This window comes from Zalophus californianus, chromosome 8 (assembly GCF_009762305.2).
Source record: "Zalophus californianus isolate mZalCal1 chromosome 8, mZalCal1.pri.v2, whole genome shotgun sequence".
Classification (NCBI taxonomy): Eukaryota; Metazoa; Chordata; class Mammalia; order Carnivora; family Otariidae; genus Zalophus; species Zalophus californianus.
This window is the reverse complement of record NC_045602.1, coordinates 122105512-122133149: the sequence shown is the minus strand read 5'-3', so window position 1 is coordinate 122133149 and position 27638 is coordinate 122105512. Positions and strand designations below refer to the sequence as shown.

Below are 27638 nucleotides of genomic sequence, written 5' to 3'. Positions count from 1 at the left end.
TTGGAGAAGGATAACGTTGGAAGACTTGCAATTTAAAATGCTAAGACAAGGGGCACCTGGGTGGCTCAGTTGGTTGAGCGACTGCCTTCGGTTCGGGTCATGATCCTGGAGTCCCGGGATCGAGTCCCACATCAGGCTCCCTGCTCAGCAGGGAGTCTGCTTCTCCCTCTGACCCTCTTCCCTCTCATGCTTTCTATCTCTCATTCTCTCTCTCTCAAATAAATAAATAAAATCTTTAAAAAAATGCTAAGACGAGGGACCTAGACTTTTTTTCCTTTAGAGAGGCGAGAAGAGGGGCAGAGAGCAGGGAGAAACTAACCTTCATTGATTGTCTCTCATCTGCCAGGCACTATGCTGGATATTTTATGCATAGATGGTATCATCTGATCATCAAAACTCTCAGAAATTTAAGCTGCTCTGTTTGATCACCCTCACATCATCACACTTTTCCATTTTGAACACTGAGGCTTAGAGATATTCAAAAAATTGTCCAAGCGGAGCTCAAGGTGCCAAGCATGGTCTTCCCATTTTCACCTTCTTCTAAGACATTCTAGCCCTGACCTCATCCTTGCTGCCACACAGAGAGCCCCACCCACACAGCTCTGCAGGTGCAAATGCTCACCCCCAGAACCCTGGCCAAGGAGATCTGGTTCCACAGATAGGATAAGGTGATTGGGACCCCGACTGAGAATCTGAACTAAATGAGCTATAGGTCACTGACTATAGGTCAGCTAAGAGATGAGAGGAGTTCAAAACCCAAGCTTGAGCCACACAGGTCAATGCTGAAGTTGTGGGGAGAAGAGCCTACCTGCAGAGAGAGAGACAGGTGGTCAGGGCACACCCATGTGCAGAGCAAATGCAATGCAGCCTCATTAGGACAGTGGGGGCAAACTTAGTTTTTTTTTTTTTTAATGGTTAATATGGTAAATGTTATATATATTTTACCACTATTAAAAGTGATTTTTTAAAGAGTAAGAGACTTCATCTATTCATTCACTCATGAATTACCAAGCGCCTAAAACAGTGCCTAGAACTTAATAGGCATTCAATAAATGTGTTAAATGAATAAATGCCAAAAACTTCCACAGAGTTTTTATAGGTACCAAGCAGACAGAAGCTGATTGAAGGCACAGAGTTTGGAATTCTCTCTCTCCAACCAAAGAGTGATCCATAGAGGGACAGTGTGCATGAGACTCTGAAAAGACTATAGGAAACACCCGACTCCTGCCTCATTTTAAACAGTGTAGCTTTTTCTTGGCACAAGCAGGCAAGAAAGTTACAAATCTGAGTAAGGAAAAAGGAAATCTGCAATAAAATTTTTAATTCATGGAGGAAAAAGAAAATTTCTACTGAAAAAAATTCACCGAAGCAGATTTAAAAATATACATATACCAGAAGCTTTCCTAGATTAAGAGGAAAAAACAATGACAAAAATTATAAGAAAGAAGATCATAGATAGGGAGGACAGACAATGGCAATACAACACACAAGTAACTTATTTATTTCCAAATCAGTGCAGGACAGAAGCCATACTAAGAGAAAAGGGCAGAATGCTCTCCCAAACTAGAGAAATAATCTGTAAGATTATAATTCTACCTACATTTCCTAGATGTGATTTCAAAAGTCAGTTGAAAGAGATAAATACCTAGATACAATTTGGAAAATTTTGTGACCCCAGAATTTTAGACACAGAAAAGCTGTCATTTTTTAGTATAGAGGCAATAGGAAAACAGTCTCAACCAAGAACTGAGAAAATGTGCCACCATGCATCCTTCTGGAATTAAACCTGAGATGAACACTAACTAGTCAAGACATGACATAAACTTAACAACTCAGCTTTGGGGAAATCAAACTATAAGAGGACAATGGTGAGTTTCACAACCAGTTATAAAAAGGAGAAATGTCTAAATGATCCTGGTAAATCTGTTTCTAAAACAAGGCAAATGTCAAAAATTATTCCTAAAAATATATTAATAACTTGGTGCAAGACACTAGATAATGTTAATAAACCCCCAAAAAATTAAGGGTAAGAGAAAACATGCTTACACTGTGTATTAAGTAAAAAACACTCAAAAATACATTTTCATGCTTGGTTGTAAAATGAGAAAATCATCGGTTAAAGAATGCTTTTGAAAACTTAAACCATTACTCTAATTAAAATACATCTTCCAAAATAACATTTTAAAAATGTAAATAGAGTTCTACACTAAGAAATAATACAAAGAAAAACAAAATTCAGGCATAAAAATTAAAAGGATAAGACAAAGCTAAAGAAGTAATATGAAATGGCTCGAACAGTAACTGTCAATGTGTTAAATCCCACTATTAAAAGACAAAAATTCTCAAATTAACTCAAAGACAAAATCCAAATATAAAGTTTTCAAAGGTACAAATGAAGTGTCTTTTTTTATTAAACATAAAAAGGGCAAATGTGTATTATAGGCACATGCAAATTTCCAAAGCGTAATTACAACATTCACATCAGATAAAGTAAATTCAAGGCACAAAAACATATTAAACAGGAGAGTCAAGACTGTCAGATATTGATAAAATCTAGGCTCCATAATGAAGATTCCACTGTCATCTCCTAGTCTCTGTTCTCCTGGAAGAACAAGGGACCAAGGCTTAAATTCAAGGACACAGAATATTAATTACAAAAATTGACCAGAGCCTGGACCAAAGCAAGAGTCAACAAATTTCTAAGGATTTAAATGATGCAAAGTAAGGTCTCTATCAGCAGTGAAATTAAGCTTGAAATCAGGAACACTAGCAAGAAATTCCCATATGTTAAAAATAGAAATATGCTTTTAAATAACCGATGAGTCATAGAAAAAAATCACTAAGGAAATGAGAAAATATTTTTATTTAAATCATAATGAAAATATACCAAAATTTGAGGGATGTCACTAAAGCCATGCATATATTAGGGAGATAAACACAAGTAGAAAATCAATGAGCAAAGGATTCAATCTCAAAACTTTGGGAAAAGAAGAGCAAATTAAGCCTGAAAAAAAAAGTGCAAGGAAGAAAACAAGAAAGAGCAAAAAGCAGTAAAACTAAAAAATAGAATGTCATAGAGCAACTCACAGTAGAAAAAGGTTTCTGACATCATACATGGAAATTATAACCCAAATAGAAAAAAAGGATGACGTTGTCCTTAACAAAAAATATTAACATTGTGAAAAGAAAAGTCCAGAGAAGAGGTTACAGCAAAACATAAAACCAACAAAGAACTCATACCCAGAACATTTAGAGAACTCCTATAAATCAGTAAGTCAACCCAACCAAAAAATGGGCAGAAGACTTAAACAGGTACTTTCAAAAGAGAAAATCCAAATGGGGCCCCTAAAAATGTAAAAAGATACTATCTCTAGGGAGGGGCAGAGCAAGATGGCGGAGGAGTAGGAGACCTGGATTTCGTCTGGTCTCAGGAATTCAGCTGAATAGGGATCAAACCATTCTGAACACCTACGAACTCAACAGCAGATCGAAGATAAGAATAGTAACAACACTCTGAACAGAAAAGGGACCACTTTCTGGAAGGTAGGACATGCAGAGAAGTGAATCCGAGGCGATATTCGGGAGGATAGACAGCGGGGGAGGGGGGCCTCCGTGGGCCACTTCTGGCAAGTGATAGAGCCGCGGAGCACAAAATCGGAACTTTAAGAAGTCGGCTCCGCTGAGGACAGTGTGGTCTCAGGACCCTCGGGGTCACAGAAAGACCGGGGGTGCCTGAGTGTGGCAGAGCTCCCAGGGATCGGAGCGGGGAAGCCGGCTGCAGAGACGGAGCCGAGGCGCGGGCTCTCAGCTCGGGATTGCCATAAACTGTGATCCGCGGCCCAGTCGGGCCACTGCTCCTGCAGCAGGGACCCCACAAGTGGCAGAGCCGGGGAGACTCCCCTTCCTCCCCTGGGAGGAGCGGCGCGGGAGCGCACCGCAGGGATCGGCTGGGTTTAGAGACTCCACACGGGGTCAGGTGCCAGAGATAGAAACGCTCGATCACAGGCCGGGTGAGCACGGAGTGCGGCCAGAGACCGGGGACACGGGAGTGAGTGCTTTTCTCTGTGGGCGCACTGAGGAGCGGGGCCCCGAGTTCTCGGCTCCTCCAGGCACAGATTGGGAGGCCACCATTTTCACCCTGGTCCTCCAAAGCTGTGCTGAGAGCTTGCAGGGAACAAAAGATCCTGAGAGCAAACCGGAGCAGCTTGCTTAGCCCGGACCAACAAGGGCGGGGCAATTCAGCCTCCGGCAAAGACATTTGGAAACCACAGCAACAGGCCCCTCCCCCAGAAGATCACCACGAACAGCCAGCAAGCCAAGACCAAGTTTACCGATCAAGGAGAACGGGAAAACTCCAGGGCTAGGGGAATACTGCACATAGACTTCATGGCTTTTTTACCATAATTCATTAGTTTTTCAAAGTTAATTTTTTTAACTGCTTTTTTTTGAATTTTTCTTTTTCCCTTTTTCAACCAACATCTTATCAATCCCTTTTTAAAAAAAAAACATTTTTTATTTTTCATTTTTAGAGTCATATTTTTATGCCTTAATAGTAGTTACCCTTATTTTTGGCATATATATATATATATAAGTTGTTCTCTCTTTAAAATTTTGAGATACTATTTCTTCTAACAGACCAAAATATACCCTAAATCACTAGTGTATGGCTTTGTTCTATTCTCCTGCCTAATCACATTCTCTCCCTTTTTTTTTCTTTTTTCTTTTTCTTTTTAAATCTTCTTCTTTCTTTTTAAAAACAACTTCTTATCAATTCCTTTTATAAAATCTTTTATAATTTTCATCTTTACAGTCATCTGCCATCCCTTCATTGTATCAACCCTTATTTTGTACATATATAAGACTTTCTTCCTTTAAAATTTTAGCAGGCACTTTCTTCTAACAGACCAAAATATGCCCAAAAGCTAGTGTGTGGCACTGATCTATGCACTAGCCTGATCATATTTGATCATATTCTGTGCTTTTTTTTTTTGTTTTGTTCTGTTTTTGTTTGTTTTTATCTTTTTCTTTTCCCTTTTTTTCCCCTCTTCTTCCTTTCCCTTTCTTGTCCCCTGGTTTCAGGTCTTCTCTGATTTGTATACAGTATATTTCCTGGAGACATTGTTAAACTGTTAGCATTCTGTTCTCTCATTCATCTTTTCTCCTCTGGACAAAATGACAAGATGAAAAAAATCACCTCAGCAAAAAGAACAAGAGGTAGTACGGTCTGCCAGGGACCTACTCAATACGGACATTAGTACAATGTCGGACCTAGAGTTCAGAATCATGACTTTAAAGATACTAGCTGGGCTTGAAAAAAGTGTGGAAGTTATTAGAGAAACCCTTTCTGGAGAAATAAAAGAACAAATATCTAACCAAGTCGAAATCAAAAATGGGGGCACTACCTGCTAGGATAAATGAGGCAGAAGAGAGAATCAGTGATATAGAAGACCAAATGATGGAAAATAAAGAGGCTGAGAAAAAGAGAGAGAAACAACTACAGGATCACAAGGGCAGAATTCGAGAGATAAGCGATACAAGATGAAACAACATTTGAATAATTGGGATCCCAGAAGAAGAAGGGGGGGGGGGGCAGAAGGTATATTGGAGCAAATAATAGCAGAGAACTTCCCTAATGTGGGGAAGGAAACAGGCATCAAAATCCAGGAGGCACAGAGAACCCCTCTCAAAATCAATAAAAATAGGTCAACACCCCGACATCTAATAGTAAAACTTACGAGTCTCAGAGACAAAGAGAAAATCCTGAAAGCAGCTCGGGAGAAGAGCTCTGTAACCTACAATGGTAGAAACATTACATTGGCAACAGACCTATCCACAGAGACCTGGCAGGCCAGAAAGGACTGGCATGATATCTTCAGAGCATTAAACGAGAAAAATATGCAGCCAAGAATACTATATCCAGCAAGGCTGTCATTGAAAATAGAAGGAGAGATAAAAAGCATCCAGGACAAACAAAAACTAAAGGAATTTGCAAACACAAAACCAGCCCTACAAGAAATATTGAAAGAGGTCCTCTAAGCAAAAAGAGAGCCTAAAAGCAGCATAGATCAGAAAGGAACACAGACAATATACAGTCACAGTCACCTTACAGGCAATACAATGGCACTAAATTCATACCTTTCAATAGTTACCCTGAATGTAAATGGGCTCAATGCCCCAATCAAAAGACACAGGCTATCAGATTGGATTCAAAAACAAGACCCATCAATATGCTGTCTGCAAGAGACTCATTTTGCACCCAAAGACACCCCCAGATTGAAAGTGAGGGGGTGGAAAACAATTTATCATGCTAATGGACACCAAAAGAAAGCTGAGGTGGCCATCCTTAATTCAGATAAATTAGATTTTAAACCAAAGACTGTAATAAGAGATGAGGAAGGACACTATATCCTACTTAAAGGGTCTATCCAACAAGAAGATCTAACAATTGTAAATATCTATGCCCCTAACATGGGAGCAGCCAATTATATAAGGCAATTAATAACAAAAGCAAAGAAAAACATTGACACTAATACAATAATAGTGGGGGACTTTAACACCCCCCCTGACTGAAATGGACAGATCATCTAAGCAAAAGATCAGCAAGGAAATAAGGACTTTAAATGAAACACTGGACCAAAAGGACTTCACAGACATATTCAGAACATTCCATCCCAAAGCAACGGAATACACATTCTTCTCTAGTGCCCATGGAACATTCTCCAGAATTGATCACATCCTAGGTCACAAATCAGGTCTCCACCGGTACCAAAAGATTGGGATCATTCCCTGCATATTTTCAGACTACAATGCTTTGAAACTAGAAATCAATCACAAGAGGAAAGTCAGAACTCAAATACATGGAGGCTAAAGAGCATCCTACTAAAGAATGAATGGGTCAACCAGGAAATTAAAGAAGAATTAAAAAAATTCATGGAAACCAATGAAAATGAAAACACAACTGTCCAAAATCTTTGGGATACAGCAAAGGCAGTCCTGAGAGGAAAGTATATAGCAATACAAACCTTTCTCAAGAAACAAGAAAGGTCTCAAATACACAACCTAACCCTACACCTAAAGGAGCTGGAGAAAGAACAGCAAATCAAGCCTAAACCCAGCAGGAGAAGAGAAATCATAAAGATCAGAGCAGAAATCAATGAACTAGAAACCAAAAGAACAGTAGAACAGATCAATGAAACTAGGAGCTGGTTCTTTGAAAGAATTAACAAGATTGATAAACCCCTGGCCAGACTGATCAAAAAGAAAAGAGAAAGGACCCAAATCAACAAAATCATGAATGAAAGAGGAGAGATCACAACCAACACCAAAGAAATACAAACAATTATAAGAATAAATTATGGGCAACTCTATGCCAGCAAATTAGATACCCTGGAAGAAATGGGTGCATTCCTAGAGATGTATCAACTACCAAAACTGAACCAGGAAGAAATAGAAAACCTGAACAGACCTATAGGCACTAAGCAAGTTGAAGCGGTCATCAAAAATCTCCCAACAAACAAAAGCCCAGGGCCAGATGGCTTCCCAGGGGAATTCTTCAGACATTTCAAGAAGAATTAATATCTATTCTCCTGAAACTGTTCCAAAAAATAGAAATGGAAGGAAAACTTCCAAACTCATTTTATGAGGCCATTACCTTGATCCCAAAACCAGACAAAGACCCCATCAAACAGGAGAATTACAGACCAATATCCTTGATGAACATGGATGTAAAAATTCTCACCAAAATACTAGCCAATAGGATCCAACAGTACATTAAAAGGATTATTCACCATGATCAGGTGGGATTTATCCCTGGGCTGCAAGGTTGGTTCAACATCCACAAATCAATCAACGTGATACAATACATTAACAAAAGAAAGAACAAGAGTCATATGATCCTCTCAATAGATGCAGAAAAAGCATTTGACAAAGTACAGCATCCTTTCTTGATCAAAACTCTTCAGAGTATAGGGATAGAGGGTACATACCTCAATATCATAAAAGCCATCTATGAAAAACCTACAGTGAATATCATTCTCAATGGGGAAAAGCTGAGAGCTTTTCCCCTAAGGTCAGGAACGTGGCAGGGATGTCCACTCTCACCACTGCTATTCAACATGGTATTAGAAGTCCTAGCCACAGCAATCAGACAACAAAAAGAAATCAAAGGCATCCAAATCAGCAAAGAGGAAGTCAAACTCTCACTCTTTGCAGATGATATGATACTGTATGTGGAAAACCCAAAAGACTCCACCCCAAAACTGCTAGAACTCATACAGGAATTCAGTCAAGTAGCAGGATAGAAAATCAATGCACAGAAATCAGTGGCATTCCTATACACCAACAACAAGACAGAAGCGAGACAAATCAAGGAGTCGATCCCATTTACAATTGCACCCAAAACCATAAGATACCTAGGAATAAATTTAACCAAAGAGGCAAAGGATCTGTACTCAGAAAACTATAAAATACTCAGGAAAGAAATTGAAGAAGACACAAAGAAATGGAAAAACGTTCCATGCTCATGGATTGGAAGAACAAACATTGTGAAGTTGTCAGTGCTACCTGGAGCAATCTACACATTCAATGCAATCCCCATCAAAATACCATCCACCTTTTTCAAAGAAATGGAACAAATAATCCTAAAATTTGTATGGAACCAGAAGAGACCCCGAATAGCCAGAGGAATGTTGAAAAAGAAAAGCAAAGCTGGCGGCATCACAATTCCGGACTTCCAGCTCTATTACAAAGCTGTCATCATCAAGACAGTATGGTACTGGCACAAAAACAGACACATAGATCAATGGAACAGAATTGAGAGCCCAGAAATGGACCCTCAACTCTATGGTCAACTTATCTTTGACAAAGCAGGAAAGAATGTCCAATGGCAAAAAGACAGTCTCTTCAACAAATGGTGTTGGGAAAATTGGACAGCCACATGCAGAAGAATGAAACTGGACCATTTCCTTACACCACACACAAAAATAGACTCCAAATGGTTGAAAGACCTAAACGTGAGACAGGAGCCCATCCAAATCCTAAAGGAGAACACAGGCAGCAACCTCTTCGACCTCAGCCACAGCAGCTTCTTCCTAGAAACATCGCCAAAGGCAAGGGAAGCCAGGGCAAAAATGAACTATTGGGATTTCATCAAGATAAAAAGCTTTTGCACAGCAAAAGAAACAGTCCACAAAACCAAAAGACAACTGACAGAATGGGAGAAAATATTTGCAAAGGACATATCAGATAAAGGGCTAGTATCCAAAATCTATAAAGAACTTATCAAACTCAACACCCAAAGAACAAATAATCCAATCAAGAAATGGGCAGAAGACATGAACAGACAGTTTTCCAAAGAAGACATCCAAATGGCCAATAGACACATGAAAAAGTGCTCCACATCGCTGGGCATCAGGGAAATCCAAATCAAAACTTCAGTGAGATACCACCTCACACCCGTCAGAATGGCTAAAATTAACAAGTCAGGAAATGACAGATGTTGGCGGGGATGTGGAGAAAGGGGAACCCTCCTACACTGTTGGTAGGAATGCAAGCTGGTGCAACTCCTCTGGAAAACAGTATGGAGGTTCCTCAAACAGTTGAAAATAGAGCTACCCTACGATCTAACAATTGCACTACTGGGTATTTACCACAAAGATACAAATGTAAGGATCCGAAGGGGTAGTGCACCCCAAAGTTTATAGCAGCAATGTCCACAATAGCCAAACTGTGGAAATAGTCAAGATGTCCATCGACAGATGAATGGATAAAGAAGAGGTGGTATATATACACAATGAAATATTATGCAGCCATCAAAAGGAATGAGATCTTGCCATTTGCAACGACGTGGATGGAACTGGAGGGTGTTATGCTGAGTGAAAGAAGTCAATCAGAGAAAGACATGTATCATATGACCTCACTGATATGAGGAATTCTTAATCTCAGGAAACAAACTAAGTGTTACTGGAGTGGTGGGGGGTGGGAGGGATGGGGTGGCTGGGTGATAGACATTGGGGAGGGTATGTGCTATGATGAGTGCTGTGAATTGTGCAAGACTGTTGAATCACAGATCTGTACTTCTGAAACAAATAATGCAATATATTTTAAGGAAAAAAAAAAGAAGATAGCAGGAGGGGAAGAATGAAGGGGAGTAAGTCGGAGGGGGAGACGAACCCTGAGAGACGATGGACTCTGAAAAACAAACTGAGGGTTCTAGAGGGGAGGTGGGTGGAGGGATGGGTTAGCCTGGTGATGGGTATTAAAGAGGGCACATTCTGCATGGAGCACTGGGTGTTATGCACAAACAATGAATCATGGAACACTACATCAAAACTAATGATGTAATGTATGGTGATTAACATAACAATTAAAATTTATTTTAAAAAAATAAAGATAGTATCTCTATCTTACTAGTCATCAGAGAAATGCGATTAAAACTACAACTAGATACCACTACACATTCACCAGAATTCTGGCCATGCCAAACCAAGGTGTTGGCAAGGATGGATGCACTGAACACTGCTTAAGATTCTCTCTCTCCCTCACTGCCTCCCCCTCCGCATGCATGCATGTGTGAGGAAGAGGAAAAGGAAAAGAAAAAGAGGAAAGGAAAGGAAAAGAAAAGAAAAGAAAAATGTTTATAATAGCATTATTCATAAAAGGCAAAAGACAAATACTGGAAACAAACCATTTAATCCCATTTCACTGTTACCCAGTATCAACTTATTAACCCTAAAGCTGGAGAGACCCATTAATTTAGACAACCCATTAGCAGTCAGATAAATAAATGGCAGTATGTTCATGTACTAGAATAAACAAATAAACTGCAGTATATTCATATAATGAAATAAACAGCAATTAAAATAAGTGAACTATAGCTACACATCATAAAATGAACCTCACAATGATAATGTGAAGCCAAATAAGCCAGGGAGACAAGAATAAACTGCATTATTCCATTTATATAAAGTTCAAACCACAGGAAAAACTATACTAGTTAGGTACATGGGTAGGTGGTAATATTAAAACCAAGAGCCATCAAAAAAAAATGAAATCTTGCCATTTGCAACAATGTGGATAGAACTAGAGGACATCATGGTAAGTGAAATAAACCAGTCAGAGAAAGACAATTATCATATGATCTCACTGATATGTGGAATTTGAGAAACAAGGCAGAGCATCATAGGGAAAGAGAGGAAAAAATGAAACAAGATGAAACCAGAGAGGGAGACAAACCGTAAGAGACAATCTCAGGAAACAAACTGAGGGTTGCTGGAGGGGAGGGTTCACCATGGGCTATGGTGAGCGCTGTGAATTGTGTAAGACTGATGAATCACAGACCTGTACCCCTGAAACAAATAATACATTATATGGTAATTTTTAAAAAATTAAATAAAATTTAAAAAATAAATAAAGTGCAGATGAAGTATGAAAAAAAGAAAAGCAAGGAATCATTAACATGAGGAGTAGCACTTGGACTGAGGTAAAAAGGCAACTTCTGGAATGCCAACAATGATCTACTTCTTGATCTGGATGGTAGATACTTAGGTGTTTGCTTTCTGATAAATCATAAAACTATAAAAATAAAAATTAGAAAATAAATTTTAAAAAGTTGTGTAGGGGATGTGGCCAATGCTGTACTCAAAGGAAAATTCGCATAATTCAATGTTTTACTTTTCAAATAATAATGAGTATAAAGTATTCCTTGGGATGCCTGGGAGGCTCAGTCGGTTAAGTGTCTCCTTCAGCTCAGGTCATGATCTCAGGGTCTTGGGATTGAGCCCTGCGTCGGACTCTGTGCTCAGCGGAGTCTGCTTGTCCCTCTCCTTCTGCCCTTCCCCCTCCTCGTGCTCTCTCGCATGCACGCTCACTCTCCCAAATAAAATCCTTAAAAACATATGCTCACTAAACCTAAAATTTAAACCTTAACTATAAAATAGAAACTCCAAAAATCTGAGAAACCATGCAGTAATTTAACTTAAATGTCTTGAAGGCCTACTATACGGTCAGCACATGTAAATTTATAAAAATACAAATGGTAAGTAATCATTTAGAAATGAAATTTTACACACACACACACACACACACACACACACACACACACACACACACACACACACACACACAGCCTTCAGGGTGGATTTTGCATCATAAAGAGGATATAACCAGTGGATTAATGGGGATATAGTTTGTATTCTGAAGTACAATACCACAATTGGCATTATGTAATAGATTATAAAAATGTCCAGAATTCTCCACCCCTCACTATAGCCCTGCCCTTTGCAATGTGACTTTTTAATCTTCTGCCCTCAAGAGACGAAGTCTATTTTGATCAACAGAATGTGACCCTGTGTAGTTTCAAGCATAGGCCTCCAGAAGCCTACACACTTCCCCTTACTCTCTCAAAGTGCTGCACATTCATTATGTGCTGGCCTTCTGGAAAATGAGAGAGCATGTGCAGTAGAGATAAGCCATCTGAACTGAGGTCACCCCTTGATTAACCAGTCCCCAGGTGGCCTGGCAGCTGACCATTCATCCAACACCAGAAGAGCCTCCCAACTGATCACAGCCCAAACTGCCAACCACAAGATCATGTTGATCTTTTAAGGGTCTACATTTTGAAGCGGTTGGTTATGCAGAAAGAACTGTTGGATACACATTATGGGGATGATGATTGGCTCAGAATTAGACAAGTTGAAATCTGAAAACAGGAAGGCCAGCAGTGTTTTGCTGGAGTGGTTGAATATTATTATAGGAAGGTATGTGTTTGTTTATCTTCAACTCCTATGGTTCTCTTTTGCATCTGACTCTTGTAAATTGTGCTGCAAACAGAAGTCTAAGGTCAAGTTCAAAGGTGACTCAAGGAGAATGGGAGGCTTCAGCTTGTGGGAATGTAAGGACAAATAAGGAGACATTTGGGGCTGTTCCCATCAGTATTAAGCAATTTCTCATTTTTAGTTTGCAATAACAAAATATGCCGGTAGAAATAAAAATAAGCAAAACTTTACTATGACATTTCCTTAAGAAGAATTACTTCTTGTGGGTCTAAAATTCTCTAACTTCTAACCCTCTTTTGACACACCAAAAATTTTTTCATAATATAATCTTTGAAATGCAGTGTTTCTGACAGTATGATGGTTTTATACAAGAAAAGATAGTAAAAAGAAATTAGGAAAGGTATATGGGATTTTTCACCATAACAGGTACATTCTTTTTACTCATAAGAAAGCATTACGTATAATCCTATGCTAATAAATGTGAAATCCTCAATGAAATAAATTCTGGTAATTTATATTTTCCTAAAAAATATTTGAGAAGTTGGAAAACTCTAGCAAACCATTATTCATGTAAAAAATATTTTTGAAAAAGAGAGCCGGCCTGTACTCCAATGATCACAAGTATCAGATATCCAACTCAAATTCATCTTGGCACAAAGGGAATTATTGGGAGGATAAGGGGCATCCCACGTCACTCTAAGAATGAGAGCGAGCTCTTAGAGCTGGGTGTCAAAAATAGCTGGAACCACATACTGGTGTCACCAATACTCTCTTGATTTTTTATTTTTTTTCTCAGAGTATTCAATGTATTCTATCCTTCATATGCTAAGGATCCAGTTGAGCTATAATTCCTGATTCCTCATCTCAGGGCTCTCATAATCAAAAGGGGACTTCCCCTAGTCTCCTAGTTCCAAATCAAAAATCCGAGAAAAGACTTACCCGGCTATAGCCAGGGGAGCAAGCTGCCACAGAACCTCTGCAGCCCCTGGGAGCCCACTGGTATATATTGGAGTCATTTCTGGAAAAGGGAAAGCTTATCATACAGTTAGAATGAATTACCTCCATGAAAGGAGCAAAACCCAAGCAGTTTTATAGGCAAGTTCTTTTAAATGTTCAAATAGCAGATAATTATCATAATAAACTCTTCCAGAACACACACATAAAAAAAAGACCACCTCCTCTATTTTTCCAAGTTAGCAAAACTGAACACCAAAAAAGGAGGAAAAATGAACACCTCAACTTCACAGATGAGGAGAGTTGCAAAATAACTAATGAAATATTATCAAATATAATTTAAATTAAAAGGGTGAAAAATATGAGAGACATTTCTATTCAGGAACACAATAAGGATGCTTATTATTATTTAAAATTATCCTAGAAGTGCTAGTAGTGGAAAGAAAAAGAGAAGAGGAAAGGGGGGGTAGAGAGAGAAAGAAAGAAAGAAAAAATACTGAAAAATACACAGGGGCACCTGGGTGGCTCAGTCAGTTAAAGCGTCTGCCTTCGGCTCAGGTCATGATCTCAGGGTCCTGGGATCAGAGCCCCGCATCGGGCTCCCTGCTCAGCGGGGAGCCTGCTTCTCCCTCTGCCTGCCACTCCCCCTGCTTGTGCACTCTGTCAAGTAAATAAAATCTTTAAAAAAAAAAAAAAAAAGAGGGGCACCTGGATGGCTCAGTCCTTAAGGGTCTGCCTTCGGCTCAGGTCATGATCCCAGGGTCCTGGGATCGAGCCCCGCATCGGGCTCCCTGCTCAACGAGAAGCCTGCTTCTCCCTCTCCCACTCCCCCTGCTTGTATTCCTGCTCTCGCTATCTCTCTGTGAAATAAATAAAATCTTAAAAAAAAAAAAAAAGAAAGAAAGAAAGAGGGGCTCCTGGGTGGCTCAGATGTTTGGGCATCTGCCTTCGGCTCAGGTCATGATCCCAGGGCCCTGGGATTGAGCCCCACATCGGGCTCCCTGCTTGGTGGGGAGCCTGCTTCTCCCTCTACTGTTCTACTGTTCCCCCTGCTTGGGCTCTCTTGCTCTGTCAAATAAATAAAATCTTAAAAAAAAAAAAAGAAAAATACATAAAACAATAGTTATTGCAAATAATGCCAGTTTCAACTTGGAATCCCAAAGAATGGACTTTAAATTATCAGAATAAAACAGTCCATTAAATTTGGTGGTTACGAAAACAAATACAAAAAAAAAAAACAAGTAACTTCCCATGTATAAGCCATAACCAGTTAGAAAATAGAGGAAGTATCTCATTCTTAATTGCAACAAAACATATGAAATATCTAAAAATAAATTTAATTAGCAACAAGTAAGACTTTCATGAAGAAAACATCAAAGCTTTACTGAGGCCGTAGAATAAGATCCCTTCCCCCACAGAAGACAGAATGATAGAATATTTCTGATGCAAGATGCAATCATACAAAATATAACTGATCCCAAATCAACTATAAATTTCAAGCAATTGATAAAATTCTAAGGACTGCTCTAAAGTTTAATTGTTGGAATAAACATCTGGAAGAAGCCAAAAAAATTTTGGAAAACGAGGAAGTGCTGGAAGAATGGGAGACAGGAGAAACTGCCAAACGGTAAAACATTATATAGAGTTTCAATTATAAAACCACTTGGGTGGAGTACAAGATTAAACAGATCAATGCACACAATAAAAAGCCTTAGTATAAATATTTAGTATATGATAATGGCAGCATTTCAAATCAATATGAGAAAGCTCAGATTACATGACTGTTTGAAAAGGAAAACAAAATGACTGTTACCTGTACCATCCATATACTAAAACAAATCCCAGATGTATTGAAGATTTTTAGATGCAGGAAATGAAACTACTTAAGGGTTAAATAATATATGTGTAGAGATTTATATAAGCTTGAGTTCTAAGCAAGCAACCAAAGGAAGGAAAACCATCAGTAAAAGCTTGATTGATCTAACAATATAAAAATGTAATATTTCAGTATGTCAAGAAACACTACAAAGAAAATTAGAAGCCAAATGACAAATGAGAAAAATAATTGCAAGATGCATGCCAGGCAAAGGGTTGATATCCTTAATATTCAAAGATCTCTTAAAAATTAGCAAGAAAAAGAGGTGGGGCAGTACAAAATTGAAGGCAATCTGTGGCTAGAAATTTCATAAAACAAAACAAATGACCACTAAATATATGGGAAAAGTGTTTACCTTCCCCAGCAGTCAAATCAATGAAACATCAAACAACAATGTGACACCATTCCTCCCATTCAGTGAATTGATCAAAAAAAAAATTTTTTTTAAATGAAGTCCAGTACTGTGCAGAATGTTAGGATACAGGCATTCTCAAACAACACTGATGGGGCACAAACTGACATTTGGCAGAAGGCAATTGAGTAATCTACAGTAGAAGCTTCTTAAATCTCCACACCTCCATACCCTATTCTCTCTACTTTTGTAGTATGTTTGAAATTTTTCATGAAAAGTATTTTTCTAAAGTTGATAGGCTTTTACTTTGTCCTTTTACCACCAAAAGTTAATCCAAAGAAAATAAAAGATGCACATAAGATTTATGAGATTTTAGATGGTGATGACGGAGGTGATGTTGGTAGAGATAATAAGGACTTGAAATGAGATGCAACTTTTGTTTCAAATGCAAAGAAATTCTTTGACTTCTTATGTCCACATAACCTTTGACCCCAAGTAACTAGATGGAAAATGAAAATCCTGCCCCACTGGCAGAAGCCCCCAAAGTTTTCCAAAATGAACATGACTCCAAGTTACCTGTGCACAATAAAAGTCAATATTTCACATATTCATCCTCCTTTAACATCTTGGAAATCTCTCCTAAAATTTAGCATCAGAGAGAAATGAGAATCTGAGTCGTTTCTTTGAGATGATAGTAACGAAGCCAGCAGCGAAGCCCATTTCACCTTTGTCCTTCTAGCAAACCCTGTGTCTTGCCCTTTCATGGCACAAGAAAAAGCCAAAAAACAAACAAACAAAAACCATTATGTGGGATAGGACCTTCTCCCTTACTGGCAGGCTGGAGCCAAGTCCCAGACTCTGTGGTTCTGGTTTGATATAAACTGTAGATGTTCATCTATTTATATCTCCCCAGGTTTCTTATTGAAATAAAGGTTTGAGATGAACAGCCCTGAGCACACGGGCTGCTACATAGGAGAGAAAACTTGCTTATTCAAAATGGCAAACGAGGTCTCTAAAACAGAATGAAAGTTCACCAACCATAAAATAAAACATGGTCAATTTAGCCAGACTGAGGCACAATTAGTCTTGGCCAGATAGACATTCAAAAGTGTTAAATATCAGGAGATATCATGAGAAGGTTCTGTTCTTCTAGGAAAAGGGAAGAATTATAGCAAGAACTCTTATCCTCCAAGAATCCTTTATGGAAGAAAACCTATCCTGAAAGAACATGCCTTTCTTCTTCTGGGCTCCCTTGGCCTTGGCTCACGTCCAGGGGCTTGGATGGATGGTCCTGAGGTAGTCTTTATGAAACCAAGTCCAGCCACTGCGTAGTGGTACCCAGAGGGCAAAACTTCTGGGTGTCTATCCATTCGCTCTGCAGCCACCCTGCACCTTTAAAGCAGGTGACTTGCCTTCCATATGAACAACCAGAACTATTGTGAGCCTGCTAAAATTAAAGCCTCTCTGGCCTTCCACAAAGGCAGAAAAAAAAAAAGTAGCTTTAAGCAGCTCCCAGAGGGGTGCCATACTGGAGTCATTTTGGATTTCTCCCAAGATTGCCTGGAGGAGGATGAGACCCCAACAGAAGGGACGGAATGCCAGATGGCCAGAAGAAAGATTTGCTCAAGGAGAGCAAGATTCAGCTTTGGACACCTGCCAAGTCAGCCCAACAGGCAGAGACCCCCAGTAGTAACACCAGGTCACCACAGTACCAGCCAAGTAAGATACTTCCTGCACTATATGTCCTCTCTCCTCCAATCCCCGCCTGAGAGGAGCCAGAGGTGAGGGGTGAGGGGAGGAAGAAGGGAAGAAGCCAACCACAGACCACCTCCTTGCATGGTATACGTTTCTTGCCTGGAACAGGAATAAGCTGGGAGAAGAGAGAAGCTTGAACTTCTTTTCCTCCTTCCTGCAACTAGAATCTGGTGCATGACCTAGTATCAGCCAAGCAGATGCTCTTGCCGGGATGCTGAACCCCGAGGGAGTGACACAGAGGTACAGATACAGCTGAGAATGTGCTCACCGCAGCAGGGGTCTCATCAAGAGCCCAGGGCTGCAGGAACCAGTAGCCACAGCCTGACCAGAGTATTCCCATGGTCCCTGCTGCCCAGCTGCCCGCCTGCCTCTGCGCCTTCCCAATTCTTCCTGTGAGCTCCCCACTATCCCACCAATAATTTCTCTTCTGCTTAACTTAGCCAGGATTGTTTTCTATTGCCTCTCTGATACACCCAACCGTATTATTTTTATCTCTTAGTGCCTCCTACCTGCCGGGTACCACCATCTTCCCGCAGAAGCCATGCAGCTGGGGACCGGAAGTGAGGCTTCCTGCAAGAAGCAGCAGAGGCACTCACACTGGGATCATCTGAGGAGGGTTCAACGAAGGGACCGCTTCCCTAGGTGTGAGCAGGTTGCAGGGGAAACTACAAAGGGCAGGGCAGGACCCTGGAATTACGAACAGTGGGGTCATTACCCTTTCTCGGCTCAGACAATGAAGTGAGAACACAGATACCAGAACTTGAAGGAGGGTCACAGAAAAGGGGCCACCTCAGGCGGAATACTGACCTTCAGTCGGGAGCTACAACCAGCCGGTGGCAATTCCTCAGGGGGGATACACACCCTGACCACACTTTCCTCCCTCCTTACTTCTGATCTCCTGCCAGAGGTCCCCATTGACAGGACTCACCTGGCAGCCAGAGGGCACAGGAAGCTGCTGACGGGACCCTTAAGAGGCAGTCTCCCAGGAAAACGACAAGGTGGAGGAAGACAAAGAGATCTGAGGGGTGGGGAGGCACTACGCAGGCATTTGGTATGAACACCTAAGAGAAGAGCTGCCGGTGAGCCCCACACGCCCACGTATTTATCTAACCTGGGTTCCATTACCCCAGTCCTCTTCCAAGCAACTCCAGGTCAAAACTCCATCAAAACACAAGAACATACTTCCAAGGCACGGGGGTCCTCTGCCTTAGCCTCCTTCATCTGTCCGGGGGCTGCTATGTCAAAGCACCTGCTGCTGCTTTGTCACCTCTGTGACGTCCTTCCCTTTCCCACTCATCACGTTTTCATTACTTCTACTATAGCATAAAGACTCCTGCGCAGACAGCTGAGATTTTTTTCAGCTGCAGACAGATCTAGAAGTTGCTGTTTCTGCCAAAGGGCCAGGGGCTATAAAACCACAGTGGGACTCAGAGACAGCCCAGAGACATAACAGCCTCAGATCACAAGGCACTAGACCCAAGAAACAAAACAGAGCAGTAAACCATGTGAGCCATTTGCCATTTCTGCAAGCAATTGTCTGCAGGCGTTTTGCTAAGAATATTAGAGAAACACACTATCCCTTTAAAATACAGTTCACAAAAAGTCTGAACCTGAAAATATAAAGACAGTTAGCAACCACAGATGGAGAGACAGAATGCTTTGAAACCACTGAGTATGAAGGGCTGTGATACAGGACAACCAGCCTTACCACATAGACCATCATGAGATGCAGAAGCAGAGTAGTGAAAAACACTGACCCAAGAGCCATTTATCCAGCTTTGCACAAATATTTATCAAGCATTTACTGTGTTCTAGGCACTGAGCTAGGATAATAAAAGGCCAAATGAACTAGAACACAATACTTGCCTTTAGCTGTATCTAATTACGCCTTTTACCATTTCCCTAAGGAGGAGGGTTTGGGAAGACAGCAACAATAGCTCCCACTTATTGAGCATTCATGAGTGCCAGGTTTGATATTAAGCATGTCCGGTTCACACCTCTCTGCAGCCCTAATCAGTAGACAGGTACTATCCTTACCCCCATCTTACGGGTCAGGCACAGAAGTCCAGGAACTGGCAACAAGTCATACAGAAGGAGAATACCAGAACTAGAACCAGAACCAGGACCAGCGGGGACAGTACTTCGCTGATAGTACAACCCTTTACAGCAGAAGAGGTAGGTACGGGCTACTGTGGGGATGCGGCTGAGGCAGGAGGACCAGAGGAATACACACTACCCTTGGACACCTTTCCAAGGGTCTCAACTAACATTTCAGTTTAACTGATTTCCCCCCCTCCTGCAATCATTTTGTCCATTCACTGGTCCTCTGCCATGAAACAGTCCACAATGTTTTGTCAGAAAATATTGACACTTGGACGTTTCAATCAATGAGTGCACACATTTCAATTGGCTCATCTGTCAGGAACACCAAATACGTACAGAAGTGGGGGGCGAGGGGGAGTGCAGAGCGTATTTGGGAGAGTATGATGATATCTAAAGAAGTGCTGGGGCGCCTGGGTGGCTCAGTCGTTAAGTGCCTGCCTTCGGCTCAGGTCATGATCCCAGGGCCCTGGGATCAAGCCCCACATCGGGTTCCCTGCTCCACAGGAAGCCTGCTTCTCCCTCTCCCATTCCCCCTGCTTGTGTTCCCTCTCTCGCTGTCTCTTTCTATCAAATAAAGAAATAAAATCTTTTAAAAAATAAAAGAGAGTCAGATATTTAAAGACGTATTTGTAATTTGTTAAGATAAAATGGCTGATTACATTTTTTTTTACCTAGAAACGATCGGCGGCGGGGGTGTGCCATAGGTGCTCTGCATTCAGACTGCCTGGGTCTGGGGGGCAGCTCGAGCTACAGGGCTTGGAGAGGAGCCCTTCACTGTCCTAAACCACACGGAGGTAATAACATGCACCTAGGAGCTGCACTGTCTGCCACTGAACGGACATCCTCCATTCTCCGTAAGACATGCTGACAGGGCCATGGTGCTAGAATGTTCATGGATACCAGGCTACCCCTCTCTAGCACACCTGCACTTGTGCATCTAATAAGTGGCTTGTTTACTTTTAAGGTGGCTCCAAGCGTGCTGATGCCAGGTATACCTGATACCATAATTACAGATTTTAATTAAATATCGTTTATAAAAAATTGTCTATAAAAACTGAGTGACTACTTTGCACAAGGCAGATCACTTTTTTAAAAATTCTACAGAATTAGGAGTTTGGGGAAAAGATAAGTTCTAGAAGGATTCTGCTCTCAGACTGCTGCACACCTTAAATTCTTGACCACTTCAAAGAAAGCCAAACTAGGTAGCATAAAAGATACAGAAATTTAAAGAAAGAAAGAAGTAAGATTCATGCTCAAGGAAAAGACACTGACCGCCACATCAAGAGACTGGTGCATGTACAGACATTTACAGGCTTGGGTTGAAATTTAATGTTTAAGGTGTGTCTGTTTTGTATGATTTCCTGCCTTAATCACTTTTTCAATTATCCAGCCAGAGGCTCGTTCTAAATAAGAGGATCTCTCCTGTACCTCCCTCAAAGGTGAGGATTAAATGGGAAAATCCAGCGGCCGGTGCCAGGCACATAGGAAGCCCCCTGTGGAGCATATGAACCGTGAAACAAGCAATAGCAGCTCCAGAGCAATGAGTTCAGTAAGCCCGCAGTAAATTAGCTATTAAAATGAGGAGGAGTACTAGCAGTCTAGTTGTGTCACCAATTCGTGGGACATCCATCAAGTCATCTTGCCTCCTGTCAACAGTAAATGGGGACATTTGGACTCAGTGAGACTCAAACTTGAGCATGCATGCACATCACCTGGGGACCTTGTTACTGTGCAGGCTCTGACTGAGTAGGTCTGGGTGTGGCCTCAGATGTTGCCCTCGTAACAAGCTCCCAGCTGCTGCTTTCGCCGATCTATGGTCCATACTTTTGAGGATCAAGAGCCTAGAACGTAATCCTCAAGCTACAGCATGCATGAGTCACCTGTTTGGGGCCTTTTTTACCCCCCTTTTTTCGTTTTTCTTACCTATTGAAATATAGATTGCTGGGTTAAAACACAGAAAGCCTCGGGGCGCCTGGGTGGCTTCAGTCAGTTAAGCATCAACTCTTGATTTTGGCTCAGGTCATGATCTCAGGGTCCTGGGATCCAACTCTACGTTGAGCTCTGCGCTCAGCAGGGAACCTGCTTGAGGAGTCCCTCTCCCTCTGCTCCTCCCCTCCCTAAAATAAATAAATAATCTTTAAACACACACAGAAAGCCTCATGATTCAATAGGTCTGGGTGGGGCCCAAGAACCTGCCTTTCTAATACGTTCTCAGGTGATGCTGACGCTGCAGGTCCGGAGGCCAGACTTTGAGGGTTACCGTCTTAGGTGATCTCTAAATGCTCTGACAACATGAAGCAAAGACTAGAAATGGTACTTGAACATTTCAAGTCACACAAAGCACTGCGGTTGTGTTGCAGGAGGACACCAAGCAGGCTCTTGAGTTCCCGAATTGCCAGAAGCTGTACCTAGAATCAGAAAGGAGACAAATCCTGGCTCCCACCGTCCCTATGTGACTCACCTCACTTCTGAACTGTAATTCCCCCCATCAGTCAATGGAGGGTCTTTTTTCTGCTTTCTTTTTACTTTTTCCCCCTTCCTTTCCTCCTCCTCAAGAAGCCCACCAGAAAATCTTGTGAAGGGGGTGGGAACACACCTCAGCTCTAATCCTAGTGTCTTGACAAGCTCAGAGATGCAAACATCACTTAACATGACAAGCAAACCGTAACCGCAGTGCGAAAACACTGTTAGTCAGGTAAGATGATGTGCACGGAACATGCTGAGCAAATAGCAGTCCTTTGTGAATCAGCATTAGCATAATTACTGCACATCAGTAATTGCTGAAATTATGTTCACTAGGATCATTTATAATTCTAAGTGAGAGGCTTCTTCCATGGATAATCCCAGCAGGGAGGTGAGGGTGGCCCACCAGCTGGTTAGATGCTCAAGAAAGCACTCACCATCTCCCAAAGACATTCCCAGCATAGACTTTGGATGAAATGTCCTCATTGGGTGGGCCCCCAGTTCTACCTGAAGCTTCCTGCCTCCCCCACACCTTTTTCTGGCTGTGCCTTTCCTCTAGAATTTCATCCCCTCTTAGTTCAGAGCATCCAACATTACTTGGCCAGCAAGACAGTAGTGTAGAGTAAAATGTAGAAAGTGCTTTGATTATGGCATACAGAAAGGGCAGTGGAAGCCACATCAGCTGTCCAGGCGGGACCTTCTGAAGATCAGATTCAACCAGGAAGCTGCCCCCTGCTGCTAAAGGCAGGACAGGATGTGAGGCCTCCCATGGCTGCAAAAATGCAAGGAGGTGAACTGGTCTCGAGCAGCACCTTGCAGCTCCTTAACCCCCAGCCCCGTGTGGACCTGCAGGATAGAGGGAGCCCACAAGCTTAGTGGAGAGATCCTGAGTGTCCAGAGCAACCTTCAAGGGCATTAACACCGACGTCAAGAAGTCACTCCCAGGAATTCAGTAAAGTAGCAGGCTATAAAATCAATGCACAGAAATCAGTGGCATTCCTATACACCAACAACAAGACAGAAGAGAGACAAATCAAGGAGTCTATCCCATTTACAATTGCACCCAAAACGATTAGATACCTAGGAATAAATCTAACCAAAGAGGCAAAGGATCTGTACTCAGAAAACTATAAAATACTCAGGAAAGAAATTGAAGAAGACACAAAGAAATGGAAAAACGTTCCATGCTCATGGATTGGGAGAATCAACATTGTGAAGATGTCAATGCTACCTAGAGCAATCTACACATTCAATGCAATCCCCATCAAAATACCATCCACTTTTTTCAAAGAAATGGAACAAATAATCCTAAAATTTGTATGGAACCAGAAGAGACCCAGAATAGCCAGAGGAATACTGAAAAAGAAAAGCAAAGCTGGCGGCATCACAATTCCGGACTTCCAGCTCTATTACAAAGCTGTCATCATCAAGACAGTATGGTACTGGCACAAAAACAGACACATAGATCAATGGAACAGAATTGAGAGCCTAGAAATGGACCCTCAACTTTATGGTCAACTTATTTTTGACAAAGCAGGAAAGAATGTCCAATGGCAAAAAGACAGTCTCTTCAACAAATGGTGTTGGGAAAATTGGACAGCCACATGCAGAAGAATGAAACTGGACCATTTCCTTACACCACACACAAAAATAGACTCCAAATGGTTGAAAGACCTAAACGTGAGACAGGAGTCCATCCAAATCCTAAAGGAGAACACAGGTAGCAACCTTTTCGACCTTAGCCGCAGCAACTTCTTCCTAGAAACATCGCCAAAGGCACGGGAAGCCAGGGCAAAAATGAACTATTGGGATTTCATCAAGATAAAAAGCTTTTGCACAGCAAAAGAAACAGTCCACAAAACCAAAAGACAACCGACAGAATGGGAGAAAATATTTGCAAATGACATATCAGATAAAGGGCTAGTATCCAAAATCTATAAAGAACTTATCAAACTCAACACCCAAAGAACAAATAATCCAATCAAGAAATGGGCAGAAGACATGAACAGACATTTCTCCAAAGAAGACATCCAAATGGCCAACAGGCACATGAAAAAGTGCTCAACATCGCTTGGCATCAGGGAAATCCAAATCAAAACCTCAATGAGATACCACCTCACACCCGTCAGAATGGCTAAAATTAACAAGTCAGGGAACGACAGATGTTGGCGGGGATGTGGAGAAAGGGGAACCCTCCTACACTGTTGGTGGGAATGCAAGCTGGTGCAACCCCTCTGGAAAACAGTATGGAGGTTCCTCAAACAGTTGAAATTAGAGCTACCGTTCGATCCAGCAATTGCACTACTGGGTATTTACCACAAAGATACAAATGTAGGGACCCGAAGGGGTACGTGTACCCCAATGTTTATAGCAGCAATGTCCACCATAGCCAAACTGTGGAAAGAGCCAAGATGCCCATCGACAGATGAATGGATAAAGAAGAGGTGGTATATATACACAATGGAATATTATGCAGCCATCAAAAGGAATGAGATCTTGCCATTTGCAACGACGTGGATGGAACTGGAGGGTGTTATGCTGAGTGAAATAAGTCAATCAGAGAAAGACATGTATCACATGACCTCACTGATATGAGGAATTCTTAATCTCAGGAAAGAAACTGAGTGTTACTGGAGTGGTTGGGGGTGGGAGGGATGGGGTGGCTGGGTGATAGGCATTGGGGAGGGTATGTGCTATGGTGAGCGCTGTGAATTGTGCAAGACTGTTGAATCACAGTTCTGTACTTCTGAAACAAATAACACAACATATTTTAAGAAAAAAGAAAAAGAAGAAGATAACAGGAGAGGAAGAAAAGGGGAGTATGTCAGAGGGGGAGACGAACCATGAGAGATGATGGACTCTGAAAAACAAACTGAGGGTTCTAGAGGGGAGGGGGGTAGGGGGATGGGTTAGCCTGGTGATGGGTATTGAGGAGGGCACGTTCTGCATGGAGCACTGGGTGTTATGAACAAACAATGAATCATGGAACACTGCACCAAAAACTAATGATGTAATATATGGTGATTAACATAACAATAAAAAATTAAAAAAAAAAAAAAAAGAAGTCACTCCCATTAGGGCCCCTGGCCCCCAGCGCTAGGACACAGCTCTCAGAACACAGAATGCACTGCCCCCTAGAAGAAGCTCCAGAGCCTCTCAGAGGAGAAGAGGAGCTGGGGTAGTCAAGACAAGTCGAGGCACCACCCTCCCCCGCAACTTGAGTAAGGGCTTCAAAATCGCTTCTCAAAGCCAATAGCAGCACACCATCCTCTCCGGCAGGAACCTGAGAATCCTTCTCCCTACTCCTTCTCCTTCCCCTGCATTCCACTTCCCACCAGTACTTAAGCTGTATAAGCACCTCTTTGCTTGTTTTGTGTGCTATATCCCCCCAAACCCTGAACAGCTGAATTAATGAACTGATGAATAAACCAGCAAGTCCTGACAGCTCTACCAAGAGGACCTCACGCCTGTCCACTTGTCTCCACTGCCACTGTACTATGGTCCTAGCCTCGGTCTTCGCTGGCATTTCTGGCCAACGCCATAGCCCTGCCTTGTGTTCCTGCCCCCTCTGAGCCATAGTCCTTGCAGAAGCCAGGTAATTACTAACCCCCAGATCAGCTGACACACCTGACTCTAGTAATCCAGATTCTTTCCAAAGTGTAAAAAAAAAAAAAAAAAATCACATCAGAATTCCCTTTCACTACATCAAGGCCCCTACTAAGCTTATAGCTGGGTGTACAATGGGGTTGGGCCCAGTGTGTGCCGGCCAGTCTTCTCTAGACTTTCCAAAGCCCACCGCCTTGCAAAGCTCACCACCTTGTAAAGCTTTTTAGGGACAATCCCTGCCCAAGTGTCTCTCTTGACACTGAACCTTTCTCTGTCCCACACATTTGGCATTTAGCACTTAGCATTCACTATCAGGAAATGACCTTTTCTTAGGTATCAAAAAATTACTAACCCGTGCACTGTACATTTTGAATCCCAAAGTGGTTTTGTAACTATGATTTTTCCCCCCATTTTACAGGTGAAACAGAGTTCCAGGGAAATTGCTCAAAACCATGGAATTAATGAGTGGCAGAGCTGAGATTCAAACCCAGGACTTCAGACTCCAGCCTCCAAAATCTTTTCATATATCAGCTGTTCCGTTTGCCTTGTATATGCCTTGCCTCCTCCAACTAGCCTTATATATAACCTTCAATGCCTGGCAAAGTGGCATGTGAATAATAAACCATAGTTAATGCTTATCCTCCACTTACAATAGTCTCATGTTATAAGTGGTTTACATGGGTTATCATTTAATTCTCACAACCTAGGATATCTATCCTATTATTATCCTAAGGTACAAGATGAGATCTCGGAGTCTCGGAGAAGTCAGACAACTTCCCCAAGGTCACAAAGCAATTAAATCATGGGGCCAGGATTTAAAGCCAGGCAGTCTGGCTCCTGGGCCCATGCATTTAGCCACTGTGCTATGCCACCTCCCTTTCTAATAGGACCTCAGGGAATATGGGTGGGTTGGTGACACCACAGACTGTCAGAGCCAGGAGAAGAGCCTTGGTGAGATCAAACATTTATGCCATCCATGAAATATCTGTCCTGGAGTGACAGTTGGCAGTTGATAAGGTTTGACATTTTCAAATCAATTCCTCTAGATTTCTTTCTCCTGAAGAAAGGACACGTGTTTGATGGATAAAGCCAGCCCTCGCTGTGCTTGGAAGCAGTAGGGAAAGTAGGCCATGAGTTAGCTCTGCCGAGGGCAGCAGAGAAGGGGCAGCAGCTACTCACTGTGAGAAAAACCCTTTCTTGGCGGAGCCCCTCTCCAAGGTGTCCCAACACAGTGTCTGGTAAATAACAGGCTCCACGCTGTGGCCACGTGATGGTCCAGGCTGGCAGAGTGGAGTCTATGCTTGGGCACGACCACGAAGTTATGAATATTTATGTGGTCAACACACAGAATCCCGTTTGCGCAAATACCATTTTGATGGGTCGAACAAGTTAATCTAAGCCACTTCCACGTCCCGGTGGATGCCTGGAAGAGATGAATGGATGGCATTTCTGTAAATTCTGTTGAGCAAGGAAACCTCAAACAAATGGGTATGTAAGCCCTTGTTCATTTGATAAACCTATTATTTTGTATTTCAGAGTTGTCCACACGGATCGAGCCTGCACTATGTGCCCAATGGTATGCCACTGCTTTCTAGTGCTGGATCCTCACAGACATACACTAGGACATCTTCTCCCCATTGGGTCATATGGCTTTGAGGGACAGTCTGGATCTGGGGTGGACAGGGATTGGCACCTCAATGGGGCAGAGCTCATAGGCATGCGTGAGGCCACGTAACGTGGAGCCCAGCCTGGCTGC

At 41.8% G+C, this 27638-nt stretch overlaps 1 long non-coding RNA gene across 1 annotated transcript in view; it reads right to left on the bottom strand.

Moving 5' to 3' along the window:
- Positions 1-27298, bottom strand: part of LOC113937815 — a 62113-nt gene extending 34815 nt beyond the window's left edge. Inside the window, exon 1 of the long non-coding RNA XR_003524728.1 lies at positions 27062-27298. This is a non-coding gene — a long non-coding RNA (uncharacterized LOC113937815). The remainder of the gene's footprint in view (positions 1-27061) is intronic.
- Between the last annotated feature and the right edge of the window lie 340 nt (positions 27299-27638).